This window comes from Amphibalanus amphitrite, unplaced genomic scaffold (genome assembly GCF_019059575.1).
Source record: "Amphibalanus amphitrite isolate SeventyFive unplaced genomic scaffold, NRLGWU_Aamphi_draft 000175F_arrow, whole genome shotgun sequence".
In the NCBI taxonomy this organism is placed as follows: domain Eukaryota; kingdom Metazoa; phylum Arthropoda; class Thecostraca; order Balanomorpha; family Balanidae; genus Amphibalanus; species Amphibalanus amphitrite.
Window position 1 is genome coordinate 508,398 of NW_024881670.1, and position 16,603 is coordinate 525,000.

The 16,603-nt window shown below is 45.8% G+C and overlaps 1 protein-coding gene across 1 annotated transcript in view; it reads right to left on the reverse strand.

Moving 5' to 3' along the window:
- LOC122383881 (ragulator complex protein LAMTOR3-like) overlaps positions 1–16,603 on the reverse strand; it is an 83,025-nt gene that overhangs the window by 58,330 nt on the left and 8,092 nt on the right. The window lies entirely within an intron of this gene.

A 16,603-nucleotide genomic window follows, 5' to 3' on the forward strand; every position in this document is an offset into this window, starting at 1 on the left:
ATCTTTGCGACAATCCTCAAGGATTTTGAGGCTATTCCTTAATGAATAATATATAAATCCGTAAGCATAAAATCCTAGAAAACACATTTGTACGGTCTCTGGTGCTATATTTTTTACTTGAAACAAGCACACTTAGCCATTTCATTGCCAGGAATGGAGCAGCCGCCAACCACAGGCAACCGGGTATACATTTATGGAGCTCTAGGCATTCGCAGGTTGCAGCTGAGGCTCCGAGAAATATAAGCCGAGGACTTCCGAAAAACATATTTACAGGAAGATAAGCCTACACTTTTTTCGAGTCAGCCACGCTTCAGATATTATCACGTCACACGTCCTCGGCCGCCGCTCCTCCGCCATCCACATTCTACACATCTTGAGCGGTTGAGTTGCCCATCGCCTGTCGAGTCTCGCATCCTGCGTTCCTGTAACAAGGCGGATATTCCTATGTAATAACAGTAATTTATTGATCAACAATACCTACTCAAAGGCTCACGAATTTTACTCTTAGGCTTAGACTGCAGTCCCAGCCAAAGAATATTGGTGAGCCTTTGAGTAAATTCAGTTCAGTCATTTCCAGCTTAGATGCCTGTGTATGTTCATTTAGCATCACATATGCACCTACGTCCTACTACCCTGAATCTATTCTATTATATTTACATGGGCCTCGTTCCAAGGCATGACGCTAAAAGACGCTACCGGTAGCACTTTCATTTGCCGCAGCCAAATGAATGACGACGACGATCGCTATTAATTGAAGTGAACGTTTCAGCGCCGGTTTTTGTATCTATCAATGCAATAACTAGGATCAATTATCTCATTGTTACACAGCATGGCAGAAACTTACATGGTCCGAAGAGGAGACGGCAGACGGCACAACACACTCCACAGACTCGTCCGCATCCCGCGAGCGGCAGCGGCACAATGCGACAGGGGGACGCGCGGTCTCCCCTCTTGCCGGAGGCGAGGATCAGACCGCCCGCTGCCGCCCGTACAGTCTTTAAAACGGGCAGCGGTCGCTAAATTCCAGTCGGTACGGTCTCTGAAAGAGCGCAGCGCAAACACTGTGGCACCGGTGACACTAAGGCCATACGATACATGCATACTGTGGCACTTGGTTGAGATACCAATAGGTACTTTTTATCAGAACTATTCGTCTATCTGATTTGGAGTCTGGGTGAACCCAGCGTGGACATTTTAGGTGATCATCCCAGCTTAATATTAATTCTGAGTTAAGATAGCCAAATTGTTATCCCTGGCTCACAATCACCGGTTTTGGCACTCGCAATATCGAGAAATGCCAAAAATCGAAAATATTTTATTTCAAAGTTGCAGCACAAAAGTTGGCGAGGCCTGGCAGTGCCCCCGGCCATAGAGTTGTGGGGGCAAGCTGCTCCCACTGCCCCCCTCGCCTCCGGTTCCCGCGCCTATGATGATAACGATTAACGAACGCTGCTTTGGTCCGTCACAAAGTTTTTACATGCCGTATATGTCATATGGTTAAGAAATTAACGGATACGGAGCACGGAATAATACTAGGGAAGATTCAATCACTCCATAATTATTGACGTACTGGCTGCATCGGCTATCCTGAAGGATTAAGCGTTACTAGCAATTTCCTTACGGAATACTGAGAGATCCTTAAGGATACCAAACATCGCCCTAAAATCCTTACGGATCGGCGAATGCATCCTTAAGGATTCAAGAGGGTCCGTAGAATCCTTAAGGATTTCACATCTGATCCATATGGGTCCTTATGGATCCTTAAGGATTGTGGGGATTCTGGCGAAATCCTTAAGGACTTTTTCACTAGGGAGTCTTTGATCAGGATGCCTCCACGGCCAATCTCACTTGACAGGACCGCTTTAATCATAGCATTGTTGCTGCACAGCAGTCTTTTATAGAACATAATCTTCCTATTAGCTATAAGCATTGGACATGTAAGAATATTCAATGAGTAACAGAGAGGATGATTTCTATGGGATTTAGGAACACCGACCAGTTTTTTTCACACACGAGTGGTAAGCCACACACAATGCACGATAAGCCACTTTAGCACGTCCTGACGAATCCCAAAGTTCACAGCCATAAAGGTTTGTACAATAGGCCTTGAACAGTTTAATCAGAATCTCACTGCTCGCCTGCCCCACCAAAGCACGAAGCATATTGACATTATAGTACAGCGACCTCTTGGTTCTCCTCATATCACCACTGTCATTTAGGTCAGGTTCCAGCACATGGCCAAGGTATTTAACCTGGGTTACCAGAGATAGTCTGGTACCATTTAAGGTAATGCTAGGAGCCTGAGAATTGGATAAATGTGCAGAAGCAGCACATTCCTTAGGATTAAATACCATGCACACAGTTTTTTGGGTATTAAAACTAGTATTTCTGTCAATGGCGAACCTTTCACACTCATTAATTAGCTTTTGTAGTCCAGCCCGGGAAGGCGACAAAAGCACAAGATCATCTGCATATGCCAACACATTAATGGGACGATTTCTAACATGACAGCCGATCTGAAGCTGCTGCAACCTTTCAAGAAGATCATCAATGTAAACATTGAACAAAAGTGGGGAAAGATTACCACCCTGCCTGACTCCATTGGTGACTGCAAACGACTTTGATCTGCTCTCAGCCCACTTAACTTCCATCTTCTGTGATCTATACCATTGTATGAGCAGCTTTAAATAGGGTTGGGGGACGCCACGCTGCTGGAGTATCTGAAAGAGTTTGGAATGGCATACTCTATCAAATGCCTTGCTGGCATCTAAGAAGCAAGCATATACAGGGCTACCTAACCTATTATACAACGCAACTGTTTCCTTAAGGATGAAAGTTGCATGCGTGGTAGAGTGATCAGCCTTGAATCCAAACTGAGCATCGCTGGTATGCAAAAAAGGCTGAAGTCTCTCTGAGAAGAATGAGTTCCAAAACTTTTGATAAGGTAGTAGACAGAGCTATAGCTCTATAGTTTGATGGGTCAGTAAGCGACCCGCTCTTATCCTTAACAAGAGGTGTCAGAAGTGAAAAAACCAGTTCATCAGGGATGGAAGCATGGTTTAAAATGGCATTTAAGATAACTGCTACTACGGACAGCACATCAGGCTGTAAACACATTAAATGCTCAGCAGAGATATCATCAAATCCAGCCGCTTTACCCGCTTTAAGGGTTTTTACGACCCTGCAAACGTCCCCTGTGGTAATGGGAGGGACATCAAGTGATGGTTCATGGGCAAGCTGATAGAGAAGAGCACTGTCACTCCCACAACTGTCATCATTCAATATATTCCTAAAGTGGTCACCCCACATTTCAGCAACATTAACACTACCCGAGACATTTCCAACGCTGGGAGGGAGAGAAGTGCCCGCTCCTAGACGCCTCTTAACAAGGACCCAAAAATGCAGGCGCGGATACAAGGGGGGGGCCATGGGGGCCATGGCCCCCCCCCCTTGGCCGATTTTTTTCAAAAATAAAATAAAAAGTTAAAAAGCTGAAAAGGGGGCCTCCTGAAAATAAAGTGGCTATTCATGTTGAGATGTTGCCTGAACAGCTAGATAAGCTCAATAGACGCAGTTTTTTTTTGGGGGGGCCCAACAAGTGGGAAGATGGGGCCTCCAACAGGTGGGATTATGGGGGCCTCCTGGTTTCTAATGGCCCCTCCCTTGGAGATTTTCTGGATCCGCCCCTGCAAAAATGGTCATACTGTTTGTTAAACAACGAGGCAGCCAGTCTGCCTGCCTCATGTTTAAGCTGCTCTCTTTTACACTTTCTCAAAGCATACTTGAAAGCAAGCCGAGTTTGTCTCATCTGCATCGCAATTCTGCCCTCCTTTGGAGAACCACATGACTTCCAAAGAAGAAAGGCATGACGAGCAACGTCGTGCTTAAGTTTAACAGACTCATTCCAGCCTCTAATGAATTTAGCATTGTTTGTACGATTTGACCGACCTGCCAAACATAAGTTGCCACTGAAGCTTTGTTTCCCTAGCCTCCCTAGCTTTGTTTGTTTAAAGAAATTGAAATTGACTTCGACCCGTAATTTAATTTAGAGTGCATGCTCTTTGCAGGTAATAAAGCTATGTGCATCTGATGCCACTTATCCGCTCGAGGGCATTGTCCGCTACTACAATAAAATGCGATTTATGAGCGACACTTCCATTGGAATGTTCGACCCGATAAGTATTCTGCTGCAACAGTAAATAGTATCGTGCTAACCCTTGCAGAACCTATTGGTTTCACATGACACATGGTCTCGAACCAGGCGATGTCTATGAACTCTGAAATAAAGTCAAACAAAGATCCATCGTTGGGGTCCGGGTTTTGATAGACAACTTCGGGAAAATACCGGAGAACAGCGATATATCAGAGTTCTTGACACCATCAGTTTCGCTACGTTCGGATGCTATACCTTAGTTTGAGAACAGTTTGCATGGGTGCTGACTCGGGCCAATATCAGTTAGGGAAACTGGTCAGGTCAGCAAGTAGGTAACTTACGCTACCCTTGACCAACCGACTCAACATCGTATACGGCGAATGCCACTTCAGTCGTATCTAAACGTAACAAGCAACTTCCCACCACCGACAGACTTAGCACTTGCCAACTATGTATGTACCTACCTAAACATTGTCAAATGCTACTGATAGATTTATCGCTTCTGCTAGCTGAAGAATTATAGTCTGCAGGACAGGAGGGGATGACGGTTAAGTATTCATGTACTCGTATTTGCGATGACCTGCCGTGCATGGCTACCACTTCATTGCGCTTTCATTTTCATGGGTGAACGGTGAAGCAATATTTGTTCATCGGATGGACATGATATGAGTGAAAGCTTCGAGGATGTAAGTACGTATATAGGCATGGTATAGGTGAGCTTGCTTGGTGAACTCATACATGCTGCTCTTCAGACTTCAACGACTGTTTAGTGGAGCCTGTCGGAAGTACTGCATTCAAAAACATTTACAAAGGAAATGCGAGATAAAATCAACAAATTATAATGGATGTAGGACAGATATACCAGTTGGCAGGGCATCTCTACGATCACTTCGTTTCAGTGAAATGTAGTTTTTTTACCGTGATTGTACAGGACGACAGCCGACCTAGGATATCTATGATGCATGTTGATTGAGGAAAGTCACGCAAACAGAGTATACGAATTACCGACATGCGAGTCGCTCCGGGTGTCTGTCTGTTGCTGGGCGAGGGTATGTGATCGGTAAGCCCGAAAATATGTGTGAACTTTGAGTGAGCCTTCGTCAAATGTTTAGGCATCTGCTTGCGCTGTGGCGACGGTCTAGCCATATCATTTTGTTTATACGAGAGTGATGTGTGCAGTATACTTGTCTAGTTGAATACTCTGCGCTCACCATTCCGCGACCATTGTAGACATTCCCTAGCCCACGGGGGGGGGGGGGGGAGGGTAGATTCATAGTTCCACCCAATGTGATGTATCAAATATTTCCAAGTTGTAGGCATGTATGTCCTTATTACATCCTGCAACTTTCAAAAGGCTCATTCATCGGCTCTGACACGGAAGCAAAGTTGCAAATAAGTGATTTGAGGTCGGGCATTCAAAGTGACCTGGTGACCTGACCTTGAAAGGTAGAGACCTATAATTTGCACAGCATGTGTGAAATTGATAAATAAAGAATGATGCCAAACTTGGCGTTGCTACGCGCCAAGGCTTTCCACTATTTACGAAGAATCTAAGGGAGGGGGCGGATAATAAAAACAGGTGGGCAGGTATACGGGCTAGGCAATAAAAACAATGACAATTCAAACTTAATATAAAAACAGCCAAATGGCGTCTGGCCTTGAGAGGCCATGACACGCCTCCCGTATTGATGGCTATATGATGTATGTAAACTCTGGTCGCAGGTTGATAGCTGGATGTTTATCATTCACGTTGTATGTAGCAGCAGTCCGTCCCTTTTATGTAGCTATGTATGTGGAGGCGGCTCCATATGTAGTTAGTGCCTGGCATCCACTAGAACGGCCACCGGCAGAATCTGTGTTGACAGATTTGTGAATTGTGATAGAATAGTCATGGTTGTTGCCGGCATTTGTACTCTCCGTGCTCATTACATGCACCTTACACAGGCTACAGGTGACATTGAGGCGTAAGCTCTTGATACCTGCTCAGACAGCCATCCCAAATAACAGATGATGAATAAGTCAGAAGAAAATTTGATGCACATTTGATATAGGTGTAAGCAGTAGCCGTCACATTCGAGAATCGTTTTCACTCCTCTAGTCTTATTACGCTGCCAATGTTAAAAACTATGAGGAAACCAGCAGCGCTTTAGTGTGACAGGCCAAGAACGAACAGATTTAAATGCCAGTTAACGGTAACGCCGCATCCTTGCTCAAACGCGTACCCGCGGCTGGCCTCTAGAGCCACGCCAGCCGGCACTGTCGAGCGGTGACTCGACCTGACCTCGGGACGGCTGAGGTCCACTCAGCGCGGCCCGGGCCGGAGTGGAGCGGACCAGCAGCGGTCGCTGCTGAGCACATTTCCTCCACCCACCCCCTCCAACCAGCGGCGCTGCTTTTATTTACCTCCAAGTCCTAACCCCGTCGACCGTCTCGTCTCTCTTAACCCGCACACCGACGGGGGTCTGCGCCAACTTAGAACCGACGGGGGGCGGTTGACCGCCCCCCCCCCCCGAGGAGATCTCGAGAACGAAGCAAGACAAAGACAAGCGGTAAACGGTATGGGGTACTTACGCACGGACAAGGTCTACAATTTTATGGGGGTCGTTTTCAGGTTAGGGTAAAGATGACGTCACAGTGCTAAAAAAAAGCCAAAATGGCGGCGTTTGTTACGAGGAGAGTTTTTCTCGAATAACTTTAGAAGTAGCCAAGCTAGGAACAAACTAATGGCACCATCGTAATCCCCTCGTCAATCCACAATTATTCCACATAGATCATATGTGTGTTGACCTCAACATTCACTGCGCACATTTTGACAAAAAAAGGGCCGGGTCAGGTCAGGTCAGTTTACCAGAGGCGGTTTGTTGACCCCACCTCTGAAAAGTTTGCAATCACGCGAGAGCTAGAGTTTTTGACTGATCTAGTTCTTCTCTTCAGGTTTTAGTAAGGGTACCAGTATGTGCACTTTGTACATCTCAGAATTTTATATATGTGACCTGAGGTCAGGCCAGACTTGTGACCTTTACATTGCAAGCCTATGGGAAAATATTGGAATGCCTCCTGCTTCGTGTAAACGAGTCAAAACCACTCAATTCTTTCAGTATTATGGAAGATTATCTAATCGGTGATGATCCTGGTGCCGCTTATTGACAGGGGCACCGGGAAAGGTCATCGGAGGTCATGTCACGTCATAAATCGTTTTTTTTTTTGTCGATAAATCACGACATGATGGTGCTGAAGACTTGTAAGTGGTACCAAAGTGTTCGCCTGGTCAAGGCGCGTCGTTTGGTATGCAGCATGACCATACCCCACAACCTCATTGGTGAATGACCTGACCTTGACCTCGGGTCAAATTTCAAATTGACCTGTGAAGGTCATCGCATACTTAATTCGAATCGCCTCGACGAGAGCAACAAAAAATGTATTAATTTTAACCCGCGCACCGACGGGGGTCTGCGCCAACTTAGAACCGACGGGGGGCGGATGACCGCTCCCCCCCCCCCTGAGATCTCGAGAACGAAGCAAGATAGCGACAAGCGGTAAACGGCATCGGATACGCACGGACAAGGTCTACAATTTTTACAAAGGTCATTTTCAGGTCAGGTCAAAGATGACGTCACAGGGCATAGGTGCGGGAGCCGGGGGGGCAGTGGGGGCAGCTTGCCCCCCCCAACTCTGGGGCCGTGGGGGCGGTGCCCCCACAGCTTTGAGACGGAATACCACACTTTTTTTGCAAATGTTTTCTTTTTTGTTGAAAAAGCCGAGGGATGAAACGAGGGATGAAAAACAAGTGGCCTAAAACCGGTGAGAAAACTAGATTTGGGGGTACCCTAGGTTGATCTCTATTATGGTGTGCCCCCCCAGTCGGAAAGTAGTTCCCGCGCCCCTGTCACAGGGGTCAAAAAAGTCAAAATGGCGGCGCTAGATATGGAGAAAGTTTTTCTCGAATAACTTTCGAATTAGTCAAGATACGAAAAAACTAAGGGCATCATCATGATCCTCTCGTCAATCCGCATCGAATGATATATATTTTGAATTTTTGACCTCGAAAGTTCAAGGTCAAAGGTTGACCTCAGGTCACGTGACCTCAAGGTCATCATGGATATCATTCGATGCGCCTTTACAAGCTGAACACAATGAGAGCATCCGCGCGGCTGTATCTGGTTCCTGTACGGAGTTATTGGCAAAAATCGCTGGTGACCTTTGATGACGTCACATGACCTTACAGCTGCCCAACAACAAAACAGACCTCAAGGTAGTGAAGGTTGATCGTATATGAAGTCATGTATGGTATATGAGCCATTCCGACCCGTTTTAGTGGTAAAAACAGGGAGTTGATTTTTCCCCCATTGATTTATAATGGGGAGGTCGAGAAATGGACCTGACCTTAGGTCATCGATATCAAAATTCCGAGATATGCAAATTGTAGCTACTAATGATCTTATAACATTCTGCGACTTTCAAAGGCCTCCGACATCTACTGTAGCTCTGGCACGGTGACAAAGTTGCAAAAAAGTGACTTGAGGTTGGGTCATTCAAAGTGACCTGGTGAACTGACCTTAAAAGGTAAGAGATTCAAACTTACACACCATGTGTAAAATTGATGAGAGAATCGTTGTACCAAATGTGGCGGCGCTACGCACCGCGGTTTTCCCGCTATCCACGAAAAACCTCAGGAGGGGCGGATATCCGTCCCCCCGTCGCGGGTGCGCGGGTTAAGTCTCTATGTTTCCTATTTCAAAAGTTATATAAGCAACTAATTCCAAAACATTTTATCGTTGATGACCTCTGGTGACCTCAATATTGACCTGACCCGAAAATGTTTTTATATAAAAATTGTAGATTTTTAAGCGACCTATCAAACGCCGTTTGCCGTTTGTCGCTCCGATGTGTGGTTTTTGAGATATGAAGGGGGCCGAAAAGCCCCCCGCCCAGAATCGAGCCTTTCAGAGCCCGCCCGGAATAGGGCTAACGCTGGAAAAAAGAAACCCAGGTAGGTCCCGTATTTCAAACTTTCTCTTAGGTACCCATGAACTCTTCTGACACCCCAATGTCAGTTGAAATGGAAATTGCAAACATATTGTAACGTAATTGCATCATTTTATTTACCCTCTAAAAATATAAAAATGGAAAGTTTTTACTTTATAGCTTTTTCAATAGTCGCTTGCCGATCCTATCGAAGATGAAGTTGAGGCCCATTGGAGCTCCTTAAGTGCACATATGCATTGAATATTCACTGTATTTTGCACTCAGTTGATAAAAGTGAATGGGTGATGACATGAACAATGAAATGAATGAGCTTCTTTAGCAATATAACAGGCTTTGACTTTTGAGAATGGAGAACCCGGTAGGGGAGTGCAAAATAGGAAATTTTGAAAACGACACGGCTGATTTTCTTTCAACTCAGCCACCCACCTTGATCCAAATTGGTTTTTTTTTTTGTATACACCTTTTTTGCTTCTGCGTGCTTCTGTGATCCACAAACACTATTGCCTTGCACCTGGACGATGGGAATATGGTCGTTACACTTTGAGAACCGCATCGCCATTGGTCAGAAACATCCATCGCGGATTACGTCACCAGAGCTCGGCCAATAGCGGCGGAGTTGGCTGTAGATGAGTCTTTAGGCCCCGCCCCCACGGCGGGGAGCCGCCGGGACTCCACCTCCGGCCTATGGAGTGTGACACACAGGGGATGCCATCGGAGACGGCCGTGACGGGAGAGCCGGCCGTGACGGGAGACAGCTGGGTGGCGGAAAGTGACACGGAGAGACTGTTAGCTGTGTGGTAGGTGTCGGACGTGACAGAGGGATCCAGCAAGTGACTACCGTCTGGCACGGAGATCATCAGCGAATGGCTACCACATCCGCCGCGACATACAACATGCGTGCAATATGACCGGTAAGTGTTTCCCGAAGGACGTATTTAATTGGCTCATCAAATGTAATAAAATATTGAAAACATATTGCCGATATCAAAAGATACAGGCTGGACGGGCTTGAGCAGCCTATGAAGGAAAACGCATGCCGATTGCCGGTAGGACACTGACGCAGCCTAGTAAACTAACGCGTCATAAGGCCGAACGAAACACTTCCATCCGTTCATGTTGTCAAATGTTGGTATAACCTGGCTTGTTTTTGTTGTTTTGGGTCGGATTTTGTAGCTGGTTAAGTGTTAACTGATGGGCATTACCCTGGTCGCTAGTGAACTGAACCCATTATTAACTGTGAGGATAATCCTTCTAAGAGTGGTCATTATTTTGTTACATGCCTTAACCCGCGCCCCGTAGGGCTATCGGCGGACCCTACCACCCGTAGGGGGGGGGGCCGCTTCGGCCCCCCCCCTAAGATCTCGGAAATTTACCGGCCGATTTTCAAAATTCAAACGGCGTTCGATAGCACCACCGGCGAACTACCTTGTGATCAAATTTCATTGACCTAGGTCAAACTGATGACGTCACAGGTCAGGTCAAAGGTCGGATTTTCACCGTTCACAGACATTTCAAGAAATGTGTTGTGAAATCGAGTAAATTGGTAAGTTATTGAAAACCATCGATGGTACATTGTTCGTCAAACACATACTTCGCAATCTGAGGTCACTGATACCAGGTCAGGTCACAGAGGTCAGGTCACTGGGGGTCACTGGGGGTCACAATATGAAAGTGTCGTGTGATACATGTTTTATGGTCCATTTTACATGACAAATGCGATTATGTGGGTCAGGCAGCCTTTGGGGCCAGCTTAGGTCACGTTTTGGTGAAGGTCAGGCCAAGGTCAGGTCAAATTAGGTCAAATTTCAAAGTTGATAGTTTTGCATTAAATGGGTATCAGTTCGATGCAGCTCGTCACGGGGAGTCTAATAGTGGTCTTTGTTTTGCTCTACGTGGTCTAGAATTGCCAAAAATTGAGTTTGAAAATTTGACGTCATCATTTTTGAACAGTTTTTTTTTTCGCTATAACTTGGCCAAAGACAAGATGTTGATCTGAAATATGGTATGTAGATAGAAGACGGTAGGTACTATCACATATATTCCGGTTTTTTTTCGAAACTCAAAAAACTTTTTGGATTTTTTGGCAAATAAATCAAAAAAATTGCTTTTTTGATTTTTGGGGGTCAAAACTAAAAAATTTCAAAAATCCGAGATACCAGTTTTGTAGCCCTGTCAATTCTACACCTTTAATGTTTTGATCATTTTTCTGTATCGATAAGGCGTCATTCTGACGCCTTATCGCTGATTTTCGACAAAATGCGTTTTTCTCGGTGTTATAGAATATAGCGTTTTCCCTAGAAGCCCCGTGAACGGTGAAACATTTTATCTTTGACCTGACCTGTGACGTAATCGGTGACCCCGAGGTCAATGAAATTTGGTTTCCTTCGACAAATTTGACAGGGCTATTGAACGCCGTTTTAATTTTCCGGATCCGTCCAGTAGTTTCGGAGATACGGGGGGGGGGGCAAAAAAATGCTCCTCCCCCACCGCGCGGAAGGTGGCCGGGAGGCCCACCGCCTGCCGGGTGAAGTACTATAATTGTTGAATAATGATAGGAGGTAGAATTAGACTAGTTCATATTCTTTTTACTTGTATCTGTTAACACGCAAACAGCATCCGGCAAGAAAGTAGCAATGTTGCTAATGGCGATACGGGAGGTGGCAATAGCCTTCATCGACATTTGTGTTATCGACATAGCTTTGCTCAATTGTGCTGCTACCAATTGCGACCGACAGTAACGGATACAAAAAACGACATATCCGCTCCTAGTTCCTTGCAATTTGCTGCAGTTCCTTGTATTCGTCCGAATCGAGCTGCCATTCCCGTTTGGATCGGGCTGCCATTCCCGTTTGGATCGGGCTGCCATTCTCGGTCAGGCTAGGCCGGGTTGCCCTTCTCAGTCTTCCCGGGCTAAGCCACCTCATCAGCCGAACCTGGCTTCCTTCTCGGTGGCTCGGTGCTCCTGGGCTGGGCTGGGCTGGGTTGGTCTCTCTCTCTCTCTCTCTCTCTCTCTCTCTCTCTCTCTCTCTCTCTCTCTCTCTCTCTCTCTCTCTCTCTCTCTCTCTCTCTCTCTCTCTCTCTCTCTCTCTCTCTCCCTCTCTCTCTCTCTCTCTCTCTCTCTCTCTCTCTCTCTCTCTCTCTCTCTCTCCTATCTTTCTCTCTCCCTCTCCCTCTCTCTCCTATCTTTATCTCTCTCTCTCTCTCCCTCTCTCTCCTATCATTATCTCTCTTCTCTCTCTCTCTTTCCCTCTCTCTCCGTCTCTCTCTCTCTCTCTCTCTTTCTCTCTCTCTCTCTCTCTCTCTACCTCTCCCTCTCTTTCCCTCTCTCCCCTCTCTCTCTCTCTCTCGGCCGATTCTCTTGGTACGCCCGGCACGGCGGCGCTCGCGTGCCGCCGAGATCCCGCCCGAGATGGACGGGTGTGATAACAGTGTCAGCAGGACACCACCTGCCCCCGTGAGACGAGCTGACGATTGCGATATCGGACATTTAAACCGCACCTCTGACCGGTCACAGGGGACATTTAAAGCGCACCTCTAACCGGTCAGAGAGGACATTTTAAGTCGTGTGTCTGACAGGACATTTAAACTGCACCTCTGACTGGTGGGTGCGGATAGTAAAATTCGATCCAATGCTCGTCGCTGCAATCCCGAATCCACTGACCTGAGAAAAGTAGCAAGTTTGATCGCCCGCCCCGGGCAAACCAACAAAAATTCAAATCACTCCGGCAAGCCCACCGAGTATTAACCTGCGCCCTGATGGGGGGTCCATTTTGGCCCCCCTGTGGTTTTTCTTAAATAGCGAGAAAACGGCGGCGCTGCGCCAAATTTTGGGTACCTTACCGGGCATCAATTTGACACCTTCACACAAAATTTCAAGTCACAGGTCACCTCAGGTCAGGAGTTATTGAGGCCAAACTGAGGTCATGTTCGAGTAAAAATGAGCAAAAAACATGACATCTTGAAACGCTCACCAATTCTACAGTTAACAAGCAATTTTAAAGTTCTTTATGTGGTTGTGTAGAGAAAAGACGGCGCTACAAAACTGCTATCTCGGATTTTCGAAATTTTGGGATTTTGACCCCCAAAAATAAAAAAAAATGATTTTTTTAGAAAAACTCAAAAAATTCCACAAATTTTTCGAATTTCGAAAAAACCGGAATATATGTGATAGTCGCTACGCTATTCGATATACATACCAAATTTTAGATCGATACCTCTTTTTTGGCCAAGTTATAGCGAAAAAACTGTTAAAAATTGATGACGTCAAATTTTTGAACCCAATTTTTAGCAATTCTAGACCTCGTAGCCCAAAACGGAGACCACCATTGAACTCCCCATGACAAGCTGCATCGAACTGATACCCATTTTATGCAAAAATATCAACTTTGAAATTTGACCTAATTTGACCTGACCTTGACCTGACCTTGACCAAAACGTGACCTAAGCTGGCCCTAAAGTCTGTCTGACCCACATAATCGCATTTGTCATGTAAAATGGACCATAAAACATGTATCACACGACACTTTCATATTGTGACCCCCCAGTGACCTGAGCTCTGTGACCTGACCTGGTATCAGTGACCTCAAATAGCAAAATATGTGTTTGAAGAACATTTCCCCATCGATGATTTTCAATGAAATGCATTTTACTCGATTTTACAACGCATTTCTTGAAATGCCTGTAAACGGTGAAAATTCGACCTTTGACCTGACCTGTGACGTCATCGGTTTGACCGAGGTCAATGAAATTGGGTCACAAGGTAGTTCCCCGTTGGGGCTATCCAACACCGTTTACCGCTTGTCGCTATGTTGCGTGGTTCTCGAGATCTGAGGGGGGGGGGCCAAAATGCCCCCCCCCCCCATCAGACCGCGTCGCTCGGCAGACCCCATCTGGGCGCGGGTTAACCCTCGCCCCGTTGGGGGGGGCCATTTTGGCCCTCCCCCCTGTGGTTTTTCCTGAATAGCAAGGAAAACGGCGGCACGCAGCGCCGCCAAATTTTCAGTACCTTCCCGGGCATCAATTTGACACCTTCACATCAAATTTCAAGTCTTAGGTCACCTTAGGTCAGGAGTTATTGAGGTCAAACTGAGGTCATGTTCGAGCAAAAATGAGCAAAAAACATGCAATCTTGAAACGCTCACTAAATCTACAGTTATCAAGCAATTTGAAAGTTCTTTATATGGTCTAGTAGACAAAAAGCGGCGCTATAAAACTGCTATCTCGGATTTTCAAAATTTTGGGTTTTTGACCCCAAAAATTCAAAAAATTGATTTTTTTAGAAAAACTAAAAAAAATCCAAAATTTTTCTGAATTTCGAAAAAACCGGAATATATGTGATAGTCCCGGCGCTCTTCTATATACATACCAAATTTCAGATCGATATCTCGTTTTTTGGCCAAGTTATAGCGAAAAAACTGTTCAAAAATGATGACGTCAAATTTTTGAACTCAATTTTTAGCGATTCTAGACCACGCACGGCAAAACAAAGACCACCATTGAACTCCCCGTGACGAGCTGCATCGATTCATTATCCATTTATGCAAAAATATTAACTTTGAAATTTGACCTAATTTGACCTGACCTTGACCTGACCTTGACCTGACCTTGACCTGACCTTGACCTGACCTTGACCAAAACGTGACCTAAGCTGGCCCCCAAGGCTGCCTGACCCACATAATCGCATTCGTCATGTAAAATGGACCATAAAACATGTATCACACGACACTTTCATATTGTGACCCCCCGTGACCTGACCTCTGTGACCTGACCTGGTATCAGTGACCTCAAATAGCAAAATATGTGTTTGAAGAACATTTCCCCATCAACGATTTTCAATGAAATGCATTTTACTCGATTTTACAACGCATTTCTTGAAATGCCTGTAAACGGTGAAAATTGGACCTTTGACCTGACCTGTGACGTCATCGGTTTGACCTAGGTCAATAAAATTGGGTCACAAGGTAGTTCCATGATAGGGCTATCCAACACCGTTTGCCGCTTGCCGCTAGGTTGCGTGGTTCTCGAGATCTTAGGGGGGGGGCCAAAATGCCCCCCCCCCCCAACGGGGCGCGTTGCTCGGCAGAGCCCAACGGGGCGCGGGTTAAAACTTGCTTGGATCTGTGGCTGCTAAGATAATCCTTACTTATTGGATTCTAAATAAGCATTATATCGAAAATATGTAATCCCTGGCATCCCTACCGATATCTTGTGATATGCGTAATAAAATATGTTATTGTAAAACAGTTGTTAAATGAACAGGCTAGCAAAGAAAATATCGTCTGTCGACAAATTCTCAGCTCTCCATCAAACCACCAGTCCTTTCATTTGTTCCCTCCAGATACCACTACGACTGGTTTTACGCAGCTGGATGATGTCACAGCTCTTCCCGAATGTTAAAACGGTCCTCTGACGCCCGGGACACGCGCCGGGTCGGGCATGGTCAGTGGTCACTGGTCACCCTGGAGTTGGCACCTGCCGTTCTGACCGGGCCCAGTCGACAGCTGTGGTTCCATGTGGGTCACGGAGTGGTGACACGCCCGGCCACACCTGCCCGTCAGCCGACTGAACGCCTTGGAGCGTTGATTGGGCGCGACTCGTGGAGCTACCGAGAGTAGGGAAGAATGGTGGTCCCTGATGCTGGTGAAAGGTCTCATCTCACTTCCGAGCTATGTTCAGTTGGATGTCATACATTTGTTATTACGTGTTACGCATCACGCAATGGTGAGAGCTGACTCTCCACTAGTGATGTCCATTTCAGAAAACATATGTCCAATGTCCGTCCAATGTCCAATACTTACGTCGACTGTCCGTCCAAAAATGTCCAATCCAGCCATTTGTCCAAAGATGTCCGACATCTACGCAATAGTTTACACACAACACCGTTATTTAATTTGGTTTTAATGTATCGTTACCAGCTTAAAAGTGGTATTCATATCGAAAGCTGAGCTTTCTAATAGCCAATCAATGTTAAACTTGATTACTTTATAAAAATGTTGAGGTGTAGGAAGCGATTGTCCAAAGTTGTCCAAAACCTGCTGTCATTGTCCAACCGAATTCCGAATTGGACATTGGACAACATCGGAATTCCGAAGATTCAAGTTCCGATTGACACCACTACTCTCCACACAATTCGAAGGTAAAGCAAATATAAAAAGTTGTTTGATAATGCTTTCGACTAATGAAACCTAGGTATTTTGTAAAAAAGTTCACGCAAATGCCATTTCAGAATAAATGCGTCAGAAAATTGTCAGAACAACACGTAGCCATGTTTTAAAAAGACCCTGCCAAACGATTCCTCACTCCGCTTGAACATTTCAGGATGAGAATCCGTGCTGAGAGCGACTTTTGGCCGGCAAGAGCTCTACCAGCGGGTGAGGCAGACTCCCCACGATTCAGAAACATACGTATGTACACTGCAAGAGCCAAGGCATCTCGATCCTTCTGCTAAATATCAGGCCGTTTGGT